This window comes from Hirundo rustica, chromosome 20 (assembly GCF_015227805.2).
Source record: "Hirundo rustica isolate bHirRus1 chromosome 20, bHirRus1.pri.v3, whole genome shotgun sequence".
Classification (NCBI taxonomy): domain Eukaryota; kingdom Metazoa; phylum Chordata; class Aves; order Passeriformes; family Hirundinidae; genus Hirundo; species Hirundo rustica.
The window spans coordinates 10,435,574-10,448,999 of record NC_053469.1 but is presented as its reverse complement, the minus strand read 5'-3'; the positions used below and the strand labels follow the sequence as shown (position 1 = coordinate 10,448,999).

General features: G+C 50.0%; 1 protein-coding gene across 8 annotated transcripts in view; it reads right to left on the bottom strand.

Annotated features, from left to right (window-relative positions):
* Positions 1 to 12,828, bottom strand: part of EXD3 (exonuclease 3'-5' domain containing 3) — a 142,446-nt gene extending 129,618 nt beyond the window's left edge. For 4 of the 8 annotated variants that reach the window (XM_040083532.2, XM_040083537.2, XM_040083538.2 and 1 more), the window contains exons 1-2: positions 12,742 to 12,828; positions 6,948 to 7,013 (exon numbers count right to left, since the gene is read on the bottom strand). The gene's annotated coding sequence lies outside the window, so the exon portion shown is untranslated. Of the gene's footprint in view, positions 1 to 5,009; positions 5,153 to 6,947; positions 7,014 to 12,342; positions 12,527 to 12,741 lie in introns of those variants that run through there. The other 4 variants (XM_040083535.2, XM_040083536.2, XM_040083533.2 and 1 more) reach the window with 4 other exon arrangements.
* Between the last annotated feature and the right edge of the window lie 598 nt (positions 12,829 to 13,426).

Genomic DNA, 13,426 nt, shown 5'->3' with positions numbered 1-13,426 from the left:
TGCCAGCACTGCCCGGCTCCGCCAGCACTACCTGGCCTGGCTCTGCCAGCGCTGCACTGCCTGGCACCTCCAGCGCTGCCTGGCCCGGCTCTGCCAGCACTGCCCGGCTCCGCCTGCACTGCCTGGCCTGGCTCTGCCAGCACTGCCTGCTCCGGCTCTGCCAGCACTGCTCTGCCTGGCCTGGCTCTGCCAGCTCTGCCTGGCCTGGCACTTCCAGCACTGCACTGCCTGGCACCTCCAGCGCTGCCTGGCCCAGCTCTGCCAGCACTGCCCGGCTCTGCCAGCATTGCCTGGCCTGGCTCTGCCAGCACTGCTCTGCCTGGCCCGGCTCTGCCAGCACTGCCTGGCCTGGCTCTGCCAGCACTGCCTGGCCCGGCTCTGCCAGCACTGCCTGGCCTGGCTCTGCCAGCACTGCACTGCCTGGCCTGGCTCTGCCAGCACTGCCTGGCCCGGCTCTGCCAGCACTGCCTGGCCTGGCTCTGCCAGCACTGCACTGCCTGGCCTGGCTCTGCCAGCACTGCCTGGCCCGGCTCTGCCAGCACTGCCTGGCCTGGCTCTGCCAGCACTGCCTGGCCCGGCTCTGCCAGCACTGCCTGGCCTGGCTCTGCCAGCACTGCCTGGCCCGGCTCTGCCAGCACTGCCTGGCCCGGCTCTGCCAGCGCTGCACTGCCTGGCTCTGCCAGCACTGCACTACCTGGCCTGGCTCTGCCAGCACTGCCTGGCCCGGCTCTGCCAGCGCTGCACTGCCTGGCTCTGCCAGCACTGCACTACCTGGCCTGGCTCTGCCAGCACTGCCTGGCCTGGCACTTCCAGCACTGCACTGCCTGGCCACTGACAAAGTCAGACCGGTCCAATTCCCACCAAAAGGTGTTGCCAGTCCACAGGGTCTGCACAAGCTGTTGAGGATGCTGTCTTCTTTTCCCCCCCTCTGCTCTGCCCTCATGAAACCCCACCTGCAATGCTGTGCCCACCTTTGGAAGCCTCAGCACTGAAAAGACATGGAGCTGCTGGAGCCAGTCCAGAGGAGGACACAGAGATGCTCCAAGGGCTGCAGCACCATTGTGCTGGAACCAGGCTGGGAGAGCTGGGGGTGATCACCTGGAGAAAAGAATTCTCCTTGGAGACCTTTGAGCCCCTTCCAGGGCCTAAAGAGGACTTGTAAAAAAGGAGGGAGACGGATTTTCTATACAGGCAGGTAGTGACAGAACAAAGGGAAATGGCTTCACACTGCCAGAGAGTGGGATTAAATTATATATTAGGAAGAAATTCTTCCCTGAGAGGGTGGGGAGGCCCTGGCACAGAGTGCCCAGAGAAGCTGTGGCTGTCCCTGGATCCCTGCAAGTGGCCAAGGCCAGGTTGGATGGGGCTTGGAGCAGCCTGGGATGGTGGAAGATGTCCCTGCCACGGCAGGTGGTGGGACTGGACCCTTCCAACCCAAACCAGTCTGAAATTCTGTGATTCAAGATGGACCATATGATTTGATCTCTCCTTCCCCAGAGCTCCAATATCCCTGTCAGGCTGTCTCTGCATCTGCTTCTGGCAGCAAGGACACAATCTTCTTTTCCCCTTCACAGTTTAAGACTTAAGGGTGGGCCTTTTTTTTACTCTCTTCTATACTTTTGAGGAGTAGAATAGGCTCATGCCACATATTTTAAGTGCCAGACCAATTCCTTCTGCTTTAAGACACGTTATTAGCAGCTCCTTTTAAAATCACACCACTGCAAATGATTCTATTGACACTTGAGGCAGGAGCTGCTGCGCTGACATCTGCAAGAGAATTAAAGGGGATTGTGATGACTGCCAGGAGTCCAGCATTAGCTGGAAGAAACCAGGCTGGCACCAAAAACATCAATACTAGAACTGCTCTGCCTTTGGCCACAGTCAGGTCTGAAGCTGCCAGTTCAGGAGGTGCTGAGGTGATTCAGCACTAATTCCTGATGCTGCACAACTCAGTGGGGTGACAGGGCCAAGCAAAGGTTACCATCATGTGATGTAGTGAGCTGCTTCACTGAGCAGCTCTCACGTGCACTTCTGAACACTCATGCAGGTATCAAGCAAGCATTTATACTCAAAATAAATGTTTTCTCACAAAACCAAGCATAGGAATAATACCAAACTCAGGAGTTTCCTGAGAGTAATTCCTTTCCATTTAGAAAACAGGAGGGGTCCAAGAAAGAACTTCTCTGCAGGGGAGGAAGGCAGGAAGGAAGGAAATGTGAATTACATACACCTCTAGATAAGTTCCCCTTTAGAAAAAAGGAAGGAAATTAGAGTTAACTAAAAAGAGCATGTTAAGCATCACTGCACAAGCTGGGTAAAAAAAAAAACAAACAACAAACTCGGAAATCCTGGCCAAAGATAATGCTGCCTACTTCTGTCCCTGCCGGGTTTGCCACAGTCACTGCCCCAGGCAGAGGGGAAAGGGCCATTTTTCGCCCTTTTTTAAGCACCACCACTTTGAAGTTACAAATCATGGTCACCATTTGATGATCATTTCTCCCTCTGTCATCCTAAGCTTCTTTGTAATACGGCTGTTAAAAAACATGTGTTTTCACTTTTTTTATTATTATTTAAAAAGGATAACTCATAACTGAGCAAAGACAAAGGCTCTGTTGATACAACAACATGTGGATTAAATCTGAAAGGAGAAAGAAAGCTGTTCTAATAAACTGACAATCCTGCTCAGAGGCCTTATATCCAGATTAGTGTAATAAATCATGAGGTAAGATTTCCCTTTGGCTGAAACAACCATTTATTTAGGCATGGAACAAGAGTATTTTAAAATTGCTCTGGATATTGCCCACAAAAGACTTTCTCCATTTTTGTTCTTTTTTGTTTCTCCATTTTCTGTTCAGTTTTAAGCATACACCCAAAGTTCTCCATTCGCCTTATGTAAAAATGGTTACTTTTTGGTGCTTAAACCTCTAACAAGTCAGCCAGACAGCACCATTGGGTCCTACAGAAACAAGAAAAAAAAACAAAACAAAACAAACAAGAAACCCCCAACAACTGAAAAAGTGATTCTTGCTCTATTACATCATTACCTTAGGCAGAAAACTGCCCAAAATTTAAGCTTTCCCCATTATGCTCCTCTTGTGTTTTTACAGTTGTATTTGTTCCCTTAAACTCTATTAGCAGAGGCTTTTTCACTCTTTTTTTAAGCAGGAGAGACTCTGCACTATTGCTGCCTCCCCCTATCACACACAAATTGTCCCACAGTGGCTCCTGAGCCCAGCACAAGAACCTGCCCTGTCAGAGTGTCACTCTGGGGCATGTGACCAGAAACCCCAGTCACACCACCAGCTCCAAAACACTGCCCAGAACCAGCACTGGGCTTCCAGAGCCCCCTGGGCTGCTGGGCAAAAATCAGGGTTTGGCAGAACTTGAGTACAACACTGAACTGTAACTATAGATGGGACTGTAACTAAGAACTGCAACCATGCTTGTTAATAAAAATCTAATTTGTACCTGGAGCTGATTTCCGAGCTAAAGCATCTACTGAATCCTTAACACATTGTGCTGTGGGGATAGCATTGGCCAACTCAGGCGAACACGTCACCACGGAACACAGCTGGTCTTCAAACAGTGACAAAAACCAAAACATCACCACCATAAAACGAAACTTTCAGTTCCACAGAACTGTTCTGTGAGAAAATTTCTAGGAGATATTACTCAAAACTGGAATAAAGTGTTTCCTACAAGCAGGATAGAGTTCCTCCTAAGGATGTTCTGTAATGTCCCTGGCTCCTGGATTACCATGGGTTTTTAGAACACCCAAACACAAGAGGGATATGGGACAAAGGATAACACTAAAAGGATGAAGATTTTGGCTGAAGCCTCTGCCGTTCACAGTGTCAGTTTTAATGTCACTTACAGAAATCACAGGAGTACAAGAAACACTCTTCAAACCCATTAAAAACCACAATCTTCAGTCCCACAGATGAGATGCTTTAAGCTCAGCAACTGTTTTTATCTCTGCCAGAGGAGACCCTCTGTATTCCATTTCACCTTAAAAATAAAAGGTTCCCCAGAAATTCCAGCTGATGCAGTCACTGGGAAGCCATCCCAGCCTGCCTTGTCTGCTGCTCTGCTTCCAGCTCCCTGAAAGAATCCAGGGGCCACACATCAGCCCCGATCAGGTCTGGGCTGCTGTGTCCCCCACCCACTCCCTTTGCCCAGAGCAGCTGTGCCACCCTCCAGGAGAGCAGTGGGAGCTGGGAAGTGCAGAGTGCCTGCCTTTGTTCCAGGGCTGCTCTGCCAGGATGTCCAGCCCAGCCTAGACCTGCCTGCAGGGACTTTCACCCTGTGCCATCAGCTGCCTCCCAAGCTGCAGGATCTCCCCAAGTGCTGCTTCCCACACACCTGCAGCCACCCACGTGGCTCAGCTCGGCTCCTCCTGTGCTCTCCCACAGAGGGATGCTGGAGAACCCCTGAGCAGGAATGGCTCCACTTTCCTTCTATCCAGGCAACCTCTCTTTGCCAAAAAAGCTACTAAGGGGATGGAAAGTTCTGGGGCGGGGGAGGAGATAGAAAGGGAAAGTACAAAAGGAGATTAAAAACTAGGAGAGGAAAAAGAAGGTCTGACCAGGACTTTTTCTTATTATTCTGCTTTTATTGTGGAAAATGAAGTCTCGTGGCCAGCAGAGTTCATAAAAGCCCTGCACAGTGATTCAGGATTCCAAAGAAAGTGCTATCTCCTGGCTGAAAAACAGAACCTGCTTTGATAAACACTCCTGTGGTCAATGTTTAGTGTCCTTACCCTACGGACAATGAAACTGCTCCTTGGAGAACAGCTCCCTGGCAAGACACACATGGCAGTCTGGAAGGAGCTGGTCAGTCAGCCAGACAGTTCACAGCTGTCCCTGCCCTGTGACCTGTCACATCACCCCCATGCCTCCTCTCCCATCCTGGAGAAGCACAGGAGCGTCCCAGGGAGAAGTGACAGAACCCAGCCATCACCTGCACCACTCCCACAGCGCCAGGAATTCAGAGGCTGAGTGGAGCCATACCTTAAAGCTGAGGTTTGTGCCCTGCAGGGATGGCTCCAGCCAAGGAAACACAGCCTGAATTCTGCCAAGCCTCCCCAGGGCGGGGATGAGTCAGTGCTAATTGCTCAGAAGGCTTCTGGGTCCCACCAGCTTGGTTTGATTTTCTAAAAGCAAAACAAGGTATGTTTGGACAAAGGTGAGATTGTGTTTACAGACAATCTGATTCCTGCATATAAAGAATGCTGTTCCTTGGACAACAAACTAAAAACATCAGGAAATCAAAAGTAATGCAAATGATCTGGCTCTATAATCTTCGCAGAACAGAAGCGCCACCAAAGCAGTTTAACAATAATCATGGTCTTAAATTTGACTTCTCTGACTCCTGTTTTGTTCAATATTTTAATTACATTTAAAAAAAACCTCTAAACCACTTCGTATTTCAAAGCATATTTATATAAATTGATTCATTCTCCCAAGGTAAAAATCATTATCTCTTTTTGACACAAGGAAAGTGAAAGGAGACACAACAAACTATTTGTCAAAGGCACAGACAGAACTGGTGGAAGGGCTGGTACTAAAACCCAAGAGTTTCTGGAGCACCTTGTCTTTTTACCAACGATTGACTTTCTTAAAGACAATAGCAACCAAAAAAAAAAAAAAAAAAAAACCCAAAATGGATGTATATTTAGGATCAGGGCAGTTTATGGAGTAAAGGCCATAAGAAAAGCAAGTTCATTAATTCTCATTTGGAAAACTGCAGTGACTTCTCAAATCAATTGTTGCTATGTTCCATATAAAGCACAAGCATGAAATCAGCCCACAGCACAGGCAGTCTTGCCTTGGATCACCAGTACCCAGGGTAATCCAACTCCAGATTCCCACTTTCTGCTCTGGGAGCAAAGGACGTTTGCAGCAGGATTTCTCTGGAGAGCTGCTGGGGAATGCGGCCGCTCAGCTCCCTGGGTGATTCCAGAGTGCCCTCTAACGAGGCTGCAGCTGCATTTCACACACACAGGGACACCAGGAAAACCCAAAATGAGCCTTGTTTCCACTTGAAAACGGGAAAGCAGATGACAGACACAAACTGGTGACTGCTCTTGCACAGATATTTTATACTGCCCTGCTGTGCAAGCCCTTGTTGGTAAATACCTCAGCAGGCAGCAGGACTGTAGAGAAAGATGGGAAAATTTACAGTTCTCCCATTCCAAGAGAAGAAAAGATACTGAGTCAGATTAAAGTCACCCAGTACAACTTTTTAAGATAAACTGAGTTCTACAAAATCTGTAAGGAATTGCTGGGTAACTTTTCAACATATGATCTAGTTAAATCAAACTTTACAAAAATAAGCGAATATCATCAATGAAGTTCGCAACTCAAAATGGAATCTCCATGAATATATTCCTTAATACACTGGTGTACCATAAAATGCTGACTATTTGGTCTGCACCCAAGAGTGGTCACATGAACTGCAGCGGTGGAATAGGGTTGGCTACAAGCTCATAGAGCAGGCACATAGCTTATTGCCCAGTTCCATTTCACCCACCTACGTAAACGAATAAACCATCCTGCAAAGTTCTTATTGAGACAAAAACCCCACTCTGATTCTCAGAACAGAAATTCACTTTAATAATCTCAGCATCACATTCTCAGAATGTTCCTTGCCCTTGAAGCTGTACCTACAGCTATGCCAGGAGAGCCCAGCTGCTCAGTGTAGGCTCAGAAGAGTCAGAGCAGTTCCTGTCCCCTTCCTCCCCACTGTCCTGCACCAAGGCATCCCATTTACGTGTCCCTCAACACTCCATATGGGAGCAGAAGGTGCAAATGATCCTTTTCCAAGCTCCTGCAAGACAGAATGAAAAGGGGTGGAAGTTTCTGAAGCTGCACTGCCCCCAACCTGCCAGATGTGTGTTAGAAGGCTCTGAACAGACCTGGCAAACTCAAACCAAGTGGCAAACTCACCCCGAGGGAGGCCAGTGAAGGTCTCAGCTGCTGGGCGATGTCTGGGGATCCTGCTGCCACCAGGAGCTGCGAGGAAGCAAACAGGCCTGTGAGCACTTGTACACCTGGCAACTCAACACCTCTGCCCCACGGCCCCCAGCAGGCACCTGGCTAATGCAGGCTGGAAGACAGACATTGGTAGGCATCACATTCTTCCTGAACCCATCTCACATACTTGCTAATTTCTTTACTTCTTGCTATGCATCGTTACTGTAATGTTAAGATCATGAGGTGCAATGAGGGGAGACCTCAGAGAAACCTGCAGCTCCCCCCGGGGGGCAGTGGAGAGGCAGCACCAATCTCTGCTCCCTGGGACAGGGCTGGAGCTGGGCCAGGGCAGGCTCAGGCTGCAGAGCAGGGAAAGGTTCTTCCCCCAGAGGGTGCTGGGCACTGCCCAGGCTCCCCAGGGAATGGGCACGGCCCCAAGGCTGCCAGAGCTCCAGGAGCCTTGGGACAGCGCTCCAGGGATGCCCAGGGTGGGACTGTTGGGGCGTCTGTGCAGGGACAGGGGCAGGGCTGGGTGATCCTTGTGGATCTCTTCCAGCTCAGGGGATTCTATTGTTCCATTTGGGTCACCAAAGACTAAGAACACCTTACCAGTGTGATGAACCATGCAGGGGACCAGCACCTTGATCCACACAGGTTATCCACTTCAACAAGCACAGCACCTCCAGGAAAGCTCCACTCCATGCTTAGAACGGCCCAATGGCCATCAGGGCTCACAAACAGCCCCAAACAATGACACCCTCAGCTGCACAGGTAACAAAAACCTGCCCTGCTCTGGCTGAAACTGCAGCTTGAGCCTGTAAACCCAACTGCACTGCCCTTCTCAAACAGCCAAACTCACTTCCTTTCAGTTCTGACACTGGGGGATTCAAGTCCCCATGGAATATTTTCCAAAACCGTACAGGCAATTGAAAAAAAAACCCTGGTGGAGCAGTTTGGTAGAACCAGGGTTTCCCAAGCAGAGCCGAGTCCCTCCACTGTGCTCACCCACATGTTCAAACATTCCTCACATCACTGCTACATTCCAGCCAACTCTCTTCCTGACGAAACAGCTTATTCCTTGAGGAGGTTCAGGCAGAGTTTGACATTACAAAGATCAGCAATGGGCAGACAGTGTTCTGACTGTTTTGAAAAAGAGACTTTTCTTTCATGAACATGTAACCCAAACAAGGTTCAATGTATTGGTCTAAAATCAAAAATTATCAGAAAGTCTCTTTTGAAGCAGACTTACATTCTACTCAGCACAGAATAAAAAGTGTAGAAAAATGCAAGAGCAAATTAATTGCTGACATTAAAAAGAACCTCATCTGTTTGCAGAGCTGTAAGGGTAACCCCTTGTTAGGTACTCTGCTTTTGAAGGCAAGATGAGCTTTTGCTCATCTTGCCAAGAATAAATCACATTGTGTGGGTATCACAAACCATGGAATGAGCAAAAAAAGTGTTACTTTAGTCAAAAGAGTCTAAAATGACAGCAACCACCCATTTAGACTTAACATGAAGTATGACCATACCCTTGGAAGAGCTGGAGATGTAATAAAGAAGAAATTATTTAAATGTGTTAAATCCATGGGGATCTGGCGTCTCTCCTGCCCTGGTTCAGTAAAGTGGGACAAGGATCACAGCAATGCGCAGCTCAGCGACCTGCACAGGAGCCAGAGCTCACCTGTGCAGACACACCTCCAGCTTTGCTCTCCCAGACTCAGAGATGGACTGAAGCGCTGGGCAGAGAATTTGGCTGCTGTATTATGACAGGAAGAAGTGCCTTTGATGCATTTTTTATGTCAGTTGCTACCAAGACAAACAGGGCCAGGTACAGCCTGCAGGAACAGCAGCCCCAGAGCAGGACACCAACAGGAAACACTCCTGATAAGTCAAACTGGTTTCTGTGCTGGTACTGTTCAAACGTTTACACAACAGAAATTTGACCTTTTTTTCCCCTTTGCTTCATTCTTCCATTCTTATTTATACCTACTTTTTCCTCATTAGCAAATTCCTTCTTCACGTTCACAGTGCAGCAAGTACAAGGAATACACAACCTTGTCACTGGGATAAGGTCAGAGAAGGCAGAGAACCCACATGTGCTACAGGCAACCAGACAGAAGTTGTAGAGTTTTTAACTGCTCCTGCTTCTGATCAGATTCCAAAACACTTCATCTTTCTTTACCTGCATTTCCACCTATTCCTTGCAGAAGAAACTACAAGGAGGATTATTCCATAAGAATAAGCAACACATGATTTTTTTTCCTGCTGTAGAAACGTCTTTGACAGAAGCAATTGCCTCAACCCTCAGAAAGGTCTGTTCCTGCTTAGAGCCAGCACCAGGGGCTATGCCTGGAGCAACAGCCCAGTCTAGTGGCAAAGCTGAGACTGAGTAAGCTGTTAATGACACAAGCAGGGTTTATTGCCTGATTTTCACCTGCAGCCCACAAAGCAGGATTTGCCCCAGGTCTCCCAGCAAGGAGTTCAAGGATAGCACAGGTGGAAAAAGGACACACTGCTCCTGGCCTCAAACACCTGGACAAGGCTCTCACCTGCAGGCCCAAGTTAATGCCATTTGGTCACATTGCAACACCCAGCCTCCACATGTATTCCAAAAGAGCCAAAGACTTTTATCCTCTGGGAAAACAGCTTTCCAGACTTCCAATATCCCACATTTACACACCTCCTTCTTTCCTTTTCCTGCAAAATTTTTTCATGTATTTATCACTGATGTAAGCCATAGTTCCTCCAACACTGTATCAATTTATTACACATTCATTCAGATGAGAGATGAACATGTGAATCTGCAGGATGTTCAGTCCTTGGCACATGTCCTGTTTCTGTTCATGTATTTCTGTTCCTCAGTTCCTCTGTGACCAGCCCTCCCTCCAGTGCCCCTGGTTACCAATGGAGCTGCTTGAGGAGGCTGCCAGAGCACTCAGAGAGCTACAAAAAAAAATCTTTTTATTTAAAGACATATTACAGTGACTCAGTAATTAGCTTTTGAATTAAATTACTAAAACTTGGTTCAGAAGAACACTCTTCATTCCAGTAAAATGTCTCTGTCATTAGTCCAGAGGTGCCCTACGCCATTCTCTCTCCTCCCAGGTTACATCACTGCACACATCAGCAAGTTATTTAACACACGTTTGGGTAAATTATTTATTCACAGAAGCAGCTGTGTTGGTTGTCTGAGTATAACTGAGCCTCTGTGAACCGGCATCCACCTCTGTGGATCCCTCTGCACCACCTCGGAGCTCAGAGCTCCCAGCACAGGCAGCACTCTGCTGCCCCTCTCCACACTGCCTCTGGAGAATCCCACAAGTTGCATTTGTTCCAGCTGTGCCAATTGCCGTTTGCAGTGGGAAGGAACAATTTGAAGTGTTCAGTTCAGTCCTTTGGTGTGTACCCGTGCTCTGTGCAGCCCATGCTGACCTGAGGGGCTCTGTGTGAGCCGCACTGGGGCAGTGCCCCAATAGACAGATGAGTGTTCTGCACTCCTGAACTGCAACCACAACTCTGTGCAGGTGAGTGGCAGCATTTCTACAGGCAGCGCTGTTGCCTTAGGAACTCCAGGCAGAGGTTCTCTCATGGAGCATTGACATTCCACAAGATGCATTTTGCTGGTTTTGCTCCAAATGTTAAAATTTGATTTTTTTCTGCCCTATTGCTTGCACAAACTGGCCTGCCCCCTGAGACTGCCCAGGAGTTTGCTCTGAACACACCTTCAGCGCTGAGATCCTTCAGTTGAGGAGCTCCCAACACTGACAGGCCTTCCCCTCTTCCCAAACTCCTCCTGTAATTACCCTCCACCAATGCTGGGAAACTGGGTCACATTTAACAGAATTTGTGTAGCTCTACCTCAGTTACCGGATCCCACTGTGTGCTTTGGAAACGCTGACAGGGTCCAGCTGTGGGATAACTTCCCAAAGGCATGAATTTCCAGAGTGCCTGAGTCGCTCCTCAACTCCCTTCTCTTGAGTGTGCCTGAATAAACTGAACTTATCCAGGGCTTGTCTTCCAGAACTGGAGCATTTTTGTGGCCTGTCCTGAACTCCCCAGTATTTTCAATCTCACTGGAGAGCGCCTGGAGCTAGAGATGCCCTGGAAGCCCATTCTAACCACATGCACACACATGGCCACTGCAGCTTATTTTCTTTACAAAAAATGAAAACCACACAAGCAATCGACTCCTCCTTCACCAGTGCAGTTCAGATTGTGCCACGGATGCACCTGTATCCTGCCAGTCCCCCGCTACCCCACTAGTGGCTGTGGTAGGAAGCTGTTGTAGTACCAAGATCCTCCTGGCACATGGAACCAGCCAGCCAGGCACACCAGGCCAGGCCACAGCAGCAGCACCTTGTCTCTGCCACAGCCTCTCTGTGTCAGCAGAGACCCTGAACAGCAAAGGTTACACACCTGCTTTGGGCTCAGCCAGGGACTGAACCAAGGTGTGGGAAGCAGCTGGCTCCCACTCATCCACGGCTTCCATTTAACAACTGAGGTGTGATAAACATTAACTATTTTTTGTTCACTGGAGATCAAATAACTCAAGATAACAGGAAGTTACTATGTTACTATCTAAGCTTATAGGCAAACATACCTTCGCCCATTTCTGTTTTCTCTCTCTACTTGCTTAATCAGCTTTAAGTTTCAGGAATTCCAGCTTACAACTACAGCCTTCATCTCTGCGACCACCGAGGGACAGAAAGAGACCCTCCCAGCAACACGTCACACATACATCATCGGAGGAAAGAAGCAAGATAAAAGCAAGACTGAAAAACCTGCCAAGGCACGGCAGTTGGTGGAGCGAGACTCCCCTGCCGTCCAGCGCTGTATTTGCCTTTGCTTTGCCTGCTGTAATGTAATAAATTCCTATTAGAACTTTTCTTCGTGTTCATAGTCTATTACAGAGGCACAGTTTGTCCTAAGGCCGTTCTTAAACTTTGTATGGCAACACCACCTTGTTTAATGAACTTGTCAGGTTGCACTAGAATTCAATTCCTCAGAAAATCCAAGTACGTGGTTCTAAGCATTCATCAGTTGACTCAGACATATGCTAAAATCCCTTCCCAAGAAGGAACACCAGTGGGGAGGATCTCCTTTCCAACCACATGTGGTTTAGCCTTTAATATCTATATTCATTGCATCTGCAGGATCTAATTATACACAAAATTTTACCAGCTCATTTTATTCCACTCCTGCTGCTGACATCAGGTTAACAAACTTTCTTTTCCTACACCACATTTTGTTTTCCCATGTGTGGGCAATTCTCGCGGTACTTTCAGTTCCACTGACTCTTTCCCCTTCTCCGTAACATTTCAAATAAGTGGCAAGAAGCCAAATCACTTTGTTTCAAACTGAAACCCACCAGTTCCACCGCTGTCCGGCGCAGGGCTGACGCGGATTTCTTTGGTTTGTTATGTTATAATTAACTCTCTGAAGTCCGTGTGACCGCCGTAACTCCGTCCCACCGCCCCGCGGAGCTGAAGGTGCAATCACCGCTAATACCGACCCCGTTCTCTCCGCCCTTCTCCCCGCACGCACGGGCTCCTCGCCCGGCCCCTCGGCCTGGCCCAACCCCTCAGCCTGGCCTGGCCCAGCCCGCTCGGCCGCAGCGGCACGGCCCCGCCAGCCCCGGAGCCGCTTCGTGGCGCGATGCGGGCACCCGGAGCGGCCCCGCCGCGCCGCCCGCTCTCCGCTGCTCTCGGCACCGGAGGCCGCACGGGCCGGGCCCGGCCCCGCTGCCCCGGGCCCGCCCGGGACTCACCTGGCACCGCCGGTCCGCCGCTCACAGCCTTCCCCGCCGCTCCGCGCCACACACCGCGGCGGCCCCGGAACGTCTCGCGCACGCCGCCGCGCCCCCACCGGCCTCCTGTTCCGGGGCACCGACGCGCGCCGCCGCCAGGGGGCGATGTCGCCCGCGGCAGCGCGAGGGCTCTACCGTAATTACCAGAGTACGGCGCCGCCTATGCCTACCGTACTTACCGTAGTCAACTCGCACTTCCACCGCCGTGAGAATCTCTACTATATTAAATTTACATTAAATATTTTATTCAAAGAAGTTCCCCAAAGGGTATTTTGGCTGCGGTAGCGCCGGCCGTGGGCTCGCTTCTGGCGGCCGATCAGGTGCCCTCTGGTGCCCTTGGCGAGCAGCATCCCCCCGCTCAGGTGTGGCCGTCGCCCTCACCGGTCTGTCCCGCCGAGTCCGGCCGCCTGCCGCCGTCCGTGTCCCATTCCGGGGCCCGTGCCCCCCCTTCCCGGTCCATGTCCCATTCTGGGGTCCGTGTCCCATTCTGGGCTCAGTGTCTCCTCCCGCCGCCCAGGGGAGGAGCGGAGCGGGCAGAGGTGGCCGCGCTTCCCCGCCCCGGCAGGTGAGGCGCAGGTGCGGCCCCGGTGCGGCTCCGTTCCCCGGTGCGGCTCCGTTCCCCGGTGCGGCTCCGTTCCCCGGTGCC